At 45.3% G+C, this 13465-nt stretch overlaps 1 protein-coding gene across 6 annotated transcripts in view; it reads left to right on the forward strand.

Annotated features, from left to right (window-relative positions):
* The first annotated feature begins 4748 nt into the window (after positions 1-4748).
* The window catches only part of znf609a (zinc finger protein 609a), a 40790-nt gene continuing 32073 nt past the window's right edge, over positions 4749-13465 (forward strand). For 3 of the 6 annotated variants that reach the window (XM_039614827.1, XM_039614828.1, XM_039614829.1), the window contains exon 1: positions 4750-5261. The gene's annotated coding sequence lies outside the window, so the exon portion shown is untranslated. Of the gene's footprint in view, positions 5262-13465 lie in introns of all 6 variants that reach the window. The other 3 variants (XM_039614830.1, XM_039614832.1, XM_039614831.1) reach the window with 2 other exon arrangements.

Genomic DNA, 13465 nt, shown 5'->3' on the forward strand with positions numbered 1-13465 from the left:
GCAGGAGGTGTGTGTGTGTGTGTGTGTGTGTGTGTGTGTGTGTGTGTGTGTGTGTGTGTGTGTGTGTGTGTGTGTGGTTAATGTGTGTTTGCAGCCTTTGCAGGTTGTCACCATGGAGATGTACCCCTTTGTGCCATTGCAGCCAGGTAAGTTTCCTATTAATTATTACTGAGCTTATCCTCGAAACTATGCTGAGCACACACACACACACACACACACACACACACACACCTGAGATGACCATGTTTACTTACACCAGCTGAGTTGTCTTTTAACTTTGTGTCTGTTGCACATCGTGCACATGTGTCTGAACACACGTCACGCTTTTGCATTTTGTTTATGCTTCATTTCGTGATTTCTGCTCACTCGGCTCTGTTCCTGACTTTGTCTGGTCTCCCTCCTTTTCTCACCAATTCTCCAAGTGGTTTCAGTAAGTTTGTTCATGGGTTATCACAAGAAAATGAGCCTATCATAAATAAGAACCAAACAAAGTCAGTCATGGATTAGTTTAAAATTCAGTGAGTTTTTAATGCAGACAGAGCTTCATGTGCAGAGGAGGGAGAAAGGAGGATGAAGATGGGGCTGCCAGGCAAGAGGAAAAGAAGAAGATCTCAAGGAGGTTCGTAGATGTAGTGAAGGAGGACTGGCAGCAGGTTGGCTGCTGGGATAGGAGGAGATGGAGGCAGATGATCTCCTGTAGCGACCTCTAAAAAGAGCAGCTGGGAGAAGAAGAAGTGGCTCAAACCACTGTAAGGCATCTTACAGGGGAGTCGGCTTTAATGCCTAAACATGGATTGCTGTTCATGTTCATCTAAAATCAGCAGAAAAGGTTAGAGCATACCCATATGGAAAAGATATATAGAAATCTTATAAAGTTTGTATCTGTCTTGTGTGAAACTTGTATGAAAAGCATACAAGAGTGAAAACAGATATAAGATCCCTTGAAAAATCATATAAATGAAACTTGAATGTTTTGGATACTTGCTAAAACAATATATGAAAGTAATGAGAAAGTGGCCACTTTCATAAATCATATAAGCCTTATATGATTCACTATATGAAGTAGGCCGCATCTTATGAAAGTCTTTTATAAGTTTTTACTATTTCTTTTCCATATGGGTATGGAACTACATCATGTAACATCCGTCCATTTTAAGTCACTGATCTGGGTTGTGGAGGCAGCAGTGACGTGCTGAGATACATCACCTCTCCATCATGTCCTGAAACCGCCCTGGAGTCTCGTCCGGGTAGGACATGCCCAGAGCACCTCACCTAGGAGGCATCCTGGTCAGCTGACTCCATTCAGTAACAAAGAGCAGCAGCTGTGCTCTGAATGACTGAGGTCCTCGCTGACTCCACGACTACTGAATCCTCTGGAAGAAACCCGTCTATGCTGCTTCCATCCTCCAGACTCACATCGATGCCTCTGTCAAGTTCCTGCTCCTCTCTCCCCTCAGTCATGAACAGGACCTGAGATACTTAAACTCCAGGCAGCAGCTCATCCCCAACACGAGCTGCCCATCCTTCTCTCTGAGAACAAGCATGGCCTCAGAAATGGTGGTTACCGTTCTCACCCCTGCTCACATGTCTGCAACCCACCCCACCCAAGCTTGAGGTCATCACTTGATGAAGCCAGAAAGACCAGATCATCTGTAAAAAGCAGACCCTGAGATCACCGAGCTCGACACCTTCCACCCTGCACCGAGAAATTCTGTCCTCAGAAATTAGGAACAGACAGGATGACAAACGGCAGCCCTGAATAGCAGCGCCTTTGGCTCCCACTCAGACTCAAGTCTCTCTGATACTGGTCCAGTGACCACAGCTCTGACAGCCTGGCTGACCTGGCTGAGTGGTGTTCTTCTTCTTAAAGAGGGGAACCACCACCCTGGTTAGATAATCCAGCGGCACTGTTCCTGACGTTTAGAGCCGTAAAGAACTCGGGGCGAGTCTCATCCAGGCCAGGGGCCCAGTCACAGGAAGTTCTGCATCTTTGATGATGCAAACACAGAGGACTGGAGGTCCTTTTGGCTGCTTTACAACAGGAAGCGCGCCATCGTGTATGTACTGAGAAACTCGTTGGCTTCACTGGATCCAGACTTCCTGGGAATCTGCACAGTGAACAGTGATTCACCTTTAACTTCTGCAGCTCATCTGAGTGTTTGGAGCGACCCCTGCTGGTCAGAGAAACGCCTCCTGGCCTCTTAGCTCCGGGCTTTAGTAAGTTTCCCTTCCATACACCTGTTTTTCCCAGCGGTCAGCTTTAGAAACCTGCTGCACAGCCGCGAGCCGATCGGGATGTAAAACATGAGCAGTGCTGGAGTTTAAACTCTGAGGAGATAATGTGGATCCCTCCGCGGAGTGCAGCCCAGAGACAGCACGGAAATAATGACGGCAGACAAACATCTCTCTCCTTTTATTGAGCTGTCAGCTCCAGTTAAGCTGAAAGGGGAAAGTGTGCATCAGGCCAGCACTCTGCCTCTGAAGAGGATTGTGTTTCTTGGCTGGTGCGGCTGCTATGAAACCAGAACCTCAGTCATCTACAAACACCGGCCGTAGCCTCGCTGATGCCTCCTCTCAAATCTGTGAGAACATAACGGTGCAGTTAGCTCTGCTGCAGCGTCACTTGTGTAGGAAGAGGCCTTTTTAAGGAGCTGAAGCTTTGTAAGGAGGAGCAGCAGGTTTGTTATCAACAAGTCTGACAAGAAAATCGACCGACTTTATGAAAGTGCCTCTTACAGTGGGGCTTACGGCCACCTGTTTTCACGCAGCCTTCATGGTGGATGGATTTGGTTTGGAGTTTCCCTCATGAAGCCCCCGCAGAGCTCCGTATCAGCTGCACGGGCTTTATCGGTTCACTCTATTTCTAATTTGCCACGCTGACATACTGTCACTCCGAATCACCACGCAAACATAATCCTGATTGATTCACAGTCTAATTTCAGGTGGCACGTGATTAACTCATCAATCACGTCTTCCCACTGTCTCCAAAACCCCGCCGAGGGGCAGAAGGATGCAGAAACGGGTTTTTCTCACAGTTTCTTTAGTCTGATGGCACGTGAGGTGAATCTGTGGACTCAAACGTGAACAATTTGCCGCAGTATCAACGACAAAACTGCAAACGAATAATAAAAACTACTAAATAATTGATGCTAAATAACTGTTGAGTGCCAAGTAAGTTTACCTTGTGGCTCAGGAGCAACTGAAGTATTTGTTTGAAGTATGTTTGAAGTATTTGTGTGTTTCGTTTTGCTTTTTTTTTTCCTTGTTATGACCACTTCCAGGTCTGCCAGGTTTCTAACAGCTCTCCTAAAAGGTGTCCACTGTCATTTCAAACATGTCTGTAGTTGTTTGAACCATCAACCAGCACAGATCAACAGGGAGCTTCTGGAAGTATGAAACAAGGAATGTGCAGCTTGTTTGAATAAAAACACACCCTTGAAATTCCCTGAGTGAGCGCTAAACTGAAGAATCCACCTAAGCAGCCGCTTTACTGTTTATCTGGTGAATAACAGTGTTCATAACTAAAACCTTTAATATGTTTTGTAAAGAATTCAACTCAAGAAGGTTGGAAGTCGTTCGCTGTGGATACTGGGATTTGCGATGCATCATAGGATGAGAAGGTCCTTCGGTGTTTAAAGCCTTGAATCATTCTTCATTTCCTTTTATTTTGTAGGAAAATGGGAAATTCATGGAGCAACTTAATTACACCTGTGCAAACATGAAACTGCAGTATCTTTGTACAATTCTAACAAGCTTGAAAATCAATATTTGACATGAAAACCTTTTCTGTGAGGATCTTCGGGAACAGTTCTCCAGGCTTCTTCAAGGACATTCAATGTTCTTCTTTGGATGCTTCTGCCTTGTGTTCTGTTCTCTGTCAGGATGCTGAGGTCTGGGCTCTGATGGTGTTCCACTGTGTATTTATCTATCTAGGTGTGTGTGTTTGGGATCACTGTCATACTGAAAATGAAGCTGCTGCACATCAGATGTTTCCAGATGTTACTGCAGGGTGGATTAAAATCTGTCTGTTAGCACTCTAGCACCCACAGTTAGAGGTCATTTTCAAATTTTGTGTGATGGTAGATGCCCCACCTCATCACAATAACACCATAAAGTTTTTCAGAATCACATTGACCTTAGAACTGAAGAAGCTTCTCGGATGAGAGGTGAAATGTCTTCAAGCAACTTAAAGAAGTCCAGACGCTTTTCTTTGCAACCTCCTTTGACTCAGAATCACATGCATGAATAAATCTTAAACTCTCAGATTTTTACCAAAGATTTCAGCCAATTCCCTCCAATCATGTCGGTAAAGATAATAAAACACACTACACCATTTTAATATGTCAAAGTCAAGGTCATAGGTCAAAGGTCAGGTTCACAAGAATTGGGAAAAAGCTTTCGTTTCCACTGGATCAATTCCAAACACAAAATGACTTTCTTTGTTTTAATGCTTTAAAATGTTATTATTTCAAAACATTATGTGACTTCACAATAACACAAACATTCATATACTACACCAGATTTACATATTACCGGTGTTGACATCAGCACAAATAACCAATGAAAACATGCAGAATTCCACAAAGCAGGCTGATGGCAGCATGTTAAGAACATCATAAAACATCCAAGTTTCAGTGTAGCCCCTGCCCTTCAGGGGGAGTTGCTCTCTGAGCTTGTGTAGGTGTTTTAAGTATAAACAGATACTTAACCCAGATTCAGAAAATTATTGTGTGATTATATATTAATAATAGTATTTTTAATGTGTAAGAAGTAAAATATGGCTTACTGTAAACCTGAGGTGTTGTAAGAATGAAATACAAGCTTAAAACGGCTCTGTTGTGTGCGCATGCGCTGACTCCAGGTCCAGATCCAGCTATCCGGGCTTTGGCTGCATTGTACTCAACAGCCATTTAGTCCCGCGGTGCTGTTTGTCTGTCTGCTGCTGTCTGTGCTTCTGTTAGTGGGAATATCGCCGATGTGGGAACTCTGGGAATATCACACTGCTTCACGGAATGCCTGGAACTAGCTGCCCCACCGGCCAGCGCGGAGAAGCGCCCGTTAAACGTCGCCGTTCGCCGCCGCTCTCCGCTTTTCTCCGGGATGTGACCGTGTGATGGCTGCGGTCCAGTGAGCTGGGAGCACGTTGACTGGTCCGCCTGTTTGCCCAGCAGCTTTCGGAGCTTGTCCTCATCGTTTCACCGGGATTTATTGGAACCTATGGAGTGTACATGAATACTGGTCGGACAGGGATTCCAATCGGGGTAAGTGGGGGCCTCGGAGGGGCACCCTGTCTGGGTTTTGGATCCACTTTTTTAAAACGCGGGATAGCCTGCTAGCTATCCTGGGGGTTAGCTCAGCAGGCTAACTGCTGTCTTTGTCTGGAGAGACCGGGAAGCATGCGTCTATCATCGGACACGTCCTCGCCTGACCCTCGCCTTTACCCAGCAGCAAAAATTAAAACCTCCGTATTAAGTCAGACATATTTGCGGACATATTTAACGGTTTGCGTCGCGGTCACGGGGTAAACTGTTCGCAGTGAGCTGCCTGTGCTGCACAGAGCTTTTGAAGCATCGCTGTGGTGTTTTTGAGCTTCTGCAGTATTTCATTATCTCCTGATGAGTGATTTGATCAGAGCTCTGGTGTCCTGTCAGACACTGGAGCTTGCTGCTTAATAAAAGCTGTCCGGTCAATAAGAAAACGCCACTCGCCGAGAGATGGTGTTCAACGGTTGTCCGATAATGGATCACGGGGAGGCTGAAAGCGCAGCATCGGTAATTGTGTCCACCAGACGACCAATAGGACGCCAGGTTACCCGTACACGCACTGAGTGTGTCCTGCGTGCTGTCGGTGGGGCTGGGTCCGGCTTCAGTGGCCGCTGTGAGGGCTGCGGACCGTCATGATTGTGTTAAAGTTTAGCAGAGAAGTCTAAATTTTACCCGGCTGGGCTGACAGTAGCCTGCGTCCGATAATGGATCTCGCTAGCATTGCAGCGGGCCACGGTGGGCCTCGGATTAGCTAGTTGAGCTGTGCTCGGTACCTGCGTGTTAATCGGTGCTGGATGTGAAGCCCTGATGCCCCAGAGTGTGACTGGTGACGGTTTCAGGGCTTTAAAGCCGCTGTGAGGCGGTGTTAGCGTGTTAGCTTTGTGCTAACATGCAGCGAACTGAGCTCCCGATAAATCCGGCTAACAGGAGTTAGCACCATTTTGCTCAGGGGGCTCCGGGTTTAGTTCTAGCACGCATATCCTTCTTTTACCCAGCTGTCCCAGCTTCACACACCCAGAACCGTACGACTTGCTGCCCCAAAGACACACACATGCAAATGTCCAGCAGCTGCTAGCGTAGGCGATGTTTGAAAGCTAGCCACATGATGTAAATACTCCCCTCAGATGGATTTCCTGGATCTGCTATGTTTGTCACTGTGATGCACAGTTCCTAGAAAAGTTGTAGTTGACATGAGTGAAGTAAACCTCCAGCAGCAGCACAATAAATGTCACATTATAGTGGTTGTGTAACATTAGGTGACTGCAGAGCTATAAATTTAATGTATGTGGGCTAACCTGCTGGACTGAACTCACTGTAGTGCTCTAATCTCGCTCTGAAGCAACACCTGCATGTGTGGAGACACACTAAAGGACACAGCAGGCATTGCATTGTTATCTTTGTAGTAAGTACACTGACACTAATGGGAGGTGTGTTAATCTGATGGGGAAATCAATAGATTGGAGGTCATGGCCTCTAATCTATTGATGTGTGTTCCTGGGCGTGAATTCACCACCTTTGTTTTTGTGTCCTTAACACGAGTTTAACATGTGCTGATTCCTGTCCGTGTCCGTGAGAGGAGCAACTTCCAAAAGTCCGAATTTGGAATTTATTCAACTCGTGATGATTGTCAGTGACTTTGGTTTAAAATGTAAAATGCAGTCGGTACTGAGAAATAGTTCTCTGGGATTTCTGAAGGTCTTGCAAAGTTGTTCTTTGGACATTAGCTGCTTTTTCACTTCACTCATTTTAAATCCAGTCCTTGTACCTGACCATTTTCAGAATCATGCTTTTTTGTTGTTGTTTTATAGTTTTGTTTTCTTGAGCCTCTGAACTCTTAATCATTCAAGCATAAAAGGGCTTGAAGGGTGAACCAGTGTTGTGTCTGTGTGTGCACATATGACGCCTGAGCAAAGATAACTCAGATGTTTTAAGTGACAAATTAAGGCTCTTTGTTACTGGTCACAAAAATTACAAAACCTGACAAAGATACCAGTTAGACATATAATAGCGTTTATGCACCACCAGGGTGAAAACTTGGCACGTCTCAGCATGATGTGCAGCGTTTCCTTAGGAATGGTAAATGGACTGATTATATAGCGCTTTTCTACTCTCCCGGAGTACTCAAAGCGCTCTGTACAACATGCCACATTCACCCAGTCACACCCATTCTCACAAGTAGTTTCTCTATACTTAGTGCTGTCTAACTACATTCACACACATTCATACTCCGATGGATGCATCAGACAGCAACTTGGGGTTAGTATCTTGCACAAGGATACTTGATATGCAGACTGGAGGAGCCAGGGATTGAACGACCAACCTTCCAATCAGTAGGTGACCTGCTCTACCTTCTGAGCTACAGCCACCCCTGTGAATGAATGTGAGAAAACTGGATAAGTGGAAGCAAAAAAAGGTTTTTAAAAACTCTCGTTCTTAAGAAAGAGGAGCAGATCCGGCAAAGACCTGATGCAGGCCCTGAGAGATGCATCTGGACCTTCAGCTGATCATCTACTGTTCACTGAAGCTTCATCAGAAATGGTCTCAGTGGCAGGGCGGCTGTCAGGAAGCCATTCTTAAAGAAGTAAAGCAGGAGGCAAGGCTGAGGTATGAAAATTACACAAGAACTGGACTGAAAATGGGTCTGATGAAGCGAAAGATACAAATCATAGTCCGTATGTACGGAGGTGGTCAGGAGGTCAGAAGTCCGACAGTGAGTCTGCAGCCATGTGTGAAACACGGTGGAGGCTCTGTCATGGTTTGGCCTGCTGTTTAGCTGATGCTGTTTGTGAGTGTAGAAAAGAGTTTGATCCACCCTGCAGTAACATCTGGGAACATCTGATCGGCAGCAGCTTCATTTTCAGCATGATAATGATCCCAGACTCACTGCCAGTGCAGTGAAAGCACACCTGGACAAAACACACACAGTGGAAGTCCATGGTGGTTAGGTGTTAGGTGGTTAGGCAGGCATCTTCCGTTTCCAGGCCAGTTGTCCTAGGTTTACCCCGGGGCTTCCTCCTGCCCAGCTGGAACACCTTACCCCGGAGTCGAGAGCCTCAACTGGCTCCCGTCGAACTCTGCGTGAACTCCTCACCCTATGCTAACACTTTGGAGGAAGCTTATTTCCACTGCTTGCATTTGAGATCTCGTTTTGTTTTTGGGGGGTTTTAGTCCTTAGGACAACCGATAATAATGGTGTTAACTCAGGCCTTAGATTTATAGCATTTCTCAACAACGATGCACCATCTGGTGGCATTTGGGCGCATAACATTTAGGACGTAACAAATTACAGACACTGGCCATCAGTTAAAATGTAAAACGATTAAATGACTAGCATAGCCAGTGCTGACTAGTGATAATAGCGACAATTAGCCAACTAGTCCCACACATCCCTGCTACATAATCTGCTTTTCTTGATTAGTTCAAAATCAAACCAACTTTTTCTTGATGCAAAGTCTAAAAAAAACAGGCCGGGCAGCTGCGATGTTACATCTGCGACACTGGAACAACTTTAATTGTGGAACCAGATGGTTTTAGGTTGGAAACCCCCAGTGAATTCATTGTCTGGGTAAATTAAATAATATCTTATTTGAAGCATTAAAGTGTATATATGTACTAGAATATCAGTTGTTTTGCAAGCACAACCCCCCCCCCCCACCAAAACAAAACAAAACAAAAAAAAACAGGTCGCGTCTGTGCTCAGTTAATGTCAGCCAGAAGAAGCAGGAGCTCTGATTCTGTAGACACTGAAGTTGTAAATTAGTATAAATGTGATGGACCCCATCTTCACAAATGACCAGCCTGTCAGGGATCAGAGATTCCAAGAAAAATAACAGCCAGCAGCGAGGAAATTAGTTTCTAATGTGAGAAGAACCAGTGAGGCACGAGCCAACACAGTCTAACCTTATTTTACTGAATAATACTGTAAGGTTAGTCCTCAGGTGTCTGTGTTTTTCCTGGTTCAAAGTGGGACTTCAGTGAACGATGATGCACAGCCAGCCCACAACGAGTGACTTCCCACTGTGTTTGTGTTCCCAGCCAAAGTCCTGATTTATACAAAATCACCGTTGACGTTAGTCAAAGCTGTCAGGTAGAAATTTGTAAGCTGTGTGAGGCTAAAGTTACATAGGAAAAAAAAAAACCCTTAGACCTTAGATCAGGGGTCCCCAATCTCAGTCCACGAGGGCCGGTGTCCCTGCAGGTTTTAGATCTCACCCTGGGCCAACACACCTGAATCACATGATTAGCTCATTACCAGGCCTCTGGAGAACTTCAAGACATGTTGAGGAGGTAATTTATCCATTTAAATCGGCTGTGATGGATCAAGGACACATCTAAAACCTGCAGGGACACCGGCCCTCGTGGACTGAGATTGGGGACCCCTGCCTTAGATGAATGTGGGAGTTGTATTGTTTTTTCAGTGTGTATTTAACATGCAAACCTATTCTAGTAACGCCTGTCCTCATTGCTTATCTTGAGCAGGGCAGTTACTGCTCTGTTGCTGACTCTTAGACCTGATAAACTGGTGCTTCACAGTAAACGAGGACCCAAAACATGCTGAGAAAGCAACCAAAGAGCAGCCCAAGAGAAAGAAGGGCAGTAGTGTTAAATGTCTGAGTCGATCAGCGGACTTCAGGCCGGCTCGGCATCCAAACTGAAGATGCCACCGTGGACAGAAAGACCCAGAAACGGGCAGCAGCTGAGGCGCCTGCAGTAAAGGTCTGTTAGATCCTCTCAGGGAGGAAGCATGTCGAGTATGAAGTGTATTTTCTGACTGAAGTCACTTTTCGCTGTAATGTTTGAACACGTTAACGGTTAAACAGGATGCGGGTGTTTCCACTTCTGGCTCTGACAGTTGCATGACAAAGCTCTGCAGGTGAACCGTTCTGTGTTTAGTTTGTTTTCTGGTGGTTGTCACATCGGGCCCAGGAGGCGCTGCTGCTCACGTCACCCTCATCACCTGAACTGTGACTGAACCGATGAAGGTTTGCACGTGCGGTTCAGAGATGTTTGATTCTTCAAAGTAACGCGTGGAGGAGTCACAAACCCGCCCTGATTCTAATCTTAGAGACAGTTTGGGTGAAACGTGGTCGTCCGTGTGCAGCATGTCAACAAACAGCCAAACAGAGTCAGCCTTCCAAACTGTCCACAGAAAACAAAAAAAGACACTGAGTAAATAACTGGAAAGCAGGTGGAAAATTATTGGAAACTACAAGGTAAATTATGAAAGGAACAATGACTCAGTGCGCCCCAGGGTGGCTGTGGCTACAACGTAGCTTGCCATCACCAGTGTGTGAATGGGTGGATGACTGGATGTGTAAAGCGCTTTGGGGTCCTTAGGGACTAGTAAAGCGCTATATAAATACAGGCCATTTTTACCATTTACTAATCTAAAATGACTGGAAACTGTTCAAAATTAGAGGAAATTATAAGAGAAACACAGCAAATGACTCATTAACATCGGAAAGGAAAATATGAAAAATGATTAATGGACAGGGTTGGAGCAAACTGCTGTAAAGCATGGAGACGACTACACGTGAAATTATTAGAAAGAACAAGAAAAACGTAAAAACAGCAGGAACCGGGAGCTGTTGCGGCTCGCCACGGCTCCGCTGTATTAGGACCCATAATGTCAGTAGAAATCAGGCGTGAACCACAACAGGGCTGGAACCACGTGGGCTGACCTCTGACCTGTACTGGTGCGCTCACCCTCACGATCTCGTGTTGTGTCCACGTGGCGGCTTTGTGTTGGGGATGTTTTGTTTAGCTTGAGGTTGAACCTTTGCCCTTGAGGTGTTTTTAACCACATGGTGTCCTCACGCTGCTCAAAGATGTTTAAGAGCTTCTGTTCCTCAGTTTGAATGTCAGGATTTTGAATGAACCCTATGGCTTCATCTGTCAGTATAAGTTGGATTGTTTTTGCCAGCTGTCCCTCACAGGACCACTTTGTGTTTTCGTCATCATCAGTGTCCTCAACACTGTGTGTCTGTAACCACCTTAGTGTCTGACCTGTTTTCACTGGCTGTAAATCCCTTTGCTCCACTGCAGCCGCAGTTGGGTGTTTGCACCGTGTCTTGACATGAACTAGCTGTTAGCTGCATGGGAGTTTTTCTTCTGTTTATAGAGTCTTCAGACTGCCAGACATTTTTGTTTCTTAAGTGCAGAAGAGAGGATAATAAACAGCTGAAGCACTTGTAGATAAATGACACCTGAATCCTACTTTAATGGCCGTGTAATCATTAATAATTGTGCAAGGAGGATTCTATAAGAACATTTAAAGCTCGTAAAGTGGGAAACATCTGGACTAAACGGAGTATCGGGGTTAATGTTGAATATGTCGTGACCGATATCCTCGTGGGTGCCGATATCAGTATCGATCAGAGTTGGCTTGTCTTAAATGTGCATTTATTTTATTTTTATAAGCCTAATGTAACTTGGCTTGAATAAATGAAACCTTAATTAAAAAAATGTTTTACTTCAATGACAGATCTTGTCGTTTTCTCTTACCGGAGTGTCAAACTTAGTGCTGTGTGGTGCAACATTGATGCGACAGCATGTGAATGCAGAGCCAGAGTTACTGATACCAGTAACTATCTTATAAAGGCAGCTGTAGGGAGAGCAGCGGGTCATGATTTATGAGCTGAATCCTCCTCAGTCTGAACACATATGAATGATCACTAAATTAGTTTTACTTTGCACAGTAATGAGTTCACACAATAAAGCACACTGTTCAGCTTTTCGTGTGTTTGTGAAAGTGTCTTGTTAGGACACCTGGATAGGGATGGGTATTTAGGTTTAGGTTTTATCCGATACCGGTGCCAAACCAGTACTTTTGAAGCGGTGCCGGTGCTTAAACTCTGCTCGAACCGGTGCTTAAAGAATGGAGAACACAAACTTTGTCCAAAAACCTCTTATGTTTTTATTTTTAGCAGTCTTTCTTTCTGCAAAATGATGACCAAGTTAGCCTTTTCTGTTGATACAACACACCTCCTTTGGTTGGAACCGGTGCTTAAACAATGGAAAATACAAACTTTGTCCTAAAACCTCTCATGTTTAGCTGTTTTGTTTTGTTTTTGTAAAAAGATAACAATGTTAGCCTTTTCTGCAGCTATAGGGCATATATGGTATCACTCTATCAAACAAGAAGACAGCCGCATGTAACTACGACGGTGTTTGCTAGTTCACCTTACATGCATTAATGTAATAACGTGGTTAGCGTACTCAACGTTAATTACACACGAACAACATGAAGCTACTCACGCAGAGAAGAACGGCTGCTGCTGCCATCATCATCCTCATCATTTCTGCTACGCTGGCAGGGCTAGGGGCCAGGACTCTACTCTCCGGGTTTTTGGGGGATGTTGCTAACTCCGGGTTCGCTAACAGGCACCACACCCGCAGTAGATGTGCACGGCGTGAGGTCTTGCAGCAAGCTATCAAATACGGTGCATTTCTCAGCTTTTAAAAAAACGCTATGTGTCGCCAGGTGTTTCATCAGATTTGAGGTGTTACCTCCTTTGACAGTATCACAGTATCAGCTTAAAGCACTTGTTGCAGGCTGCTGAGTTTGCATCTTGTGCTGTGAAGTACAGCCAGACTTTTGACCGCTTTTGGGCATTTTTAATCTGTAGCTCTGCTCTAAAAGAACGTACGTACCTGGGCCCGCCTACTATCCTTGGAAAGATAAAATGATTGGCTAGAATCCAAAGTGTATGACATCTCAGGGAAAAAAAAAGCACCGAAATAAAGCACCGAAATGTGCGCTGCTTTTCGGTCTGGTTACTACCGTTTATGTCAGAACTGGTGCCATTACCGGTACCCATCCCTACACCTGGAGTGTTCAGTATGTCTTCAGTGGAGACCGAAACTTGTTTAAATGCAGGAAAGTCTCTGTTTTACCTTTAAATCACAGATGGATGCAAAGTTTGCCAGCTGATGTGTGGGCGACGCTAGCTTTCCCAGCCTTGTCTTCCTCCTCCTGCAGTGCTTCACAGAGGAGCCCCAGCAGCCTGTTAATCACCGCGGCGTGGATTCAGCCTGTGTGGGACGTGTAGCGTAGAGAGCGGCGCCCGGGCCAAGTTTCCGTCAGAACGGCGGGTTTGATTCTGTCCTGGTGCTGGGGAAAAGCCCGGCTGGCTGAGCTTGGTGCCGGAGCCAGAGCTTCTCAGGGTGGATTTTCACAGAAACAGGCTCCTCTTTCTCTC

Source organism: Oreochromis aureus, linkage group 7 (genome assembly GCF_013358895.1).
Source record: "Oreochromis aureus strain Israel breed Guangdong linkage group 7, ZZ_aureus, whole genome shotgun sequence".
NCBI classification, from domain to species: Eukaryota; Metazoa; Chordata; class Actinopteri; order Cichliformes; family Cichlidae; genus Oreochromis; species Oreochromis aureus.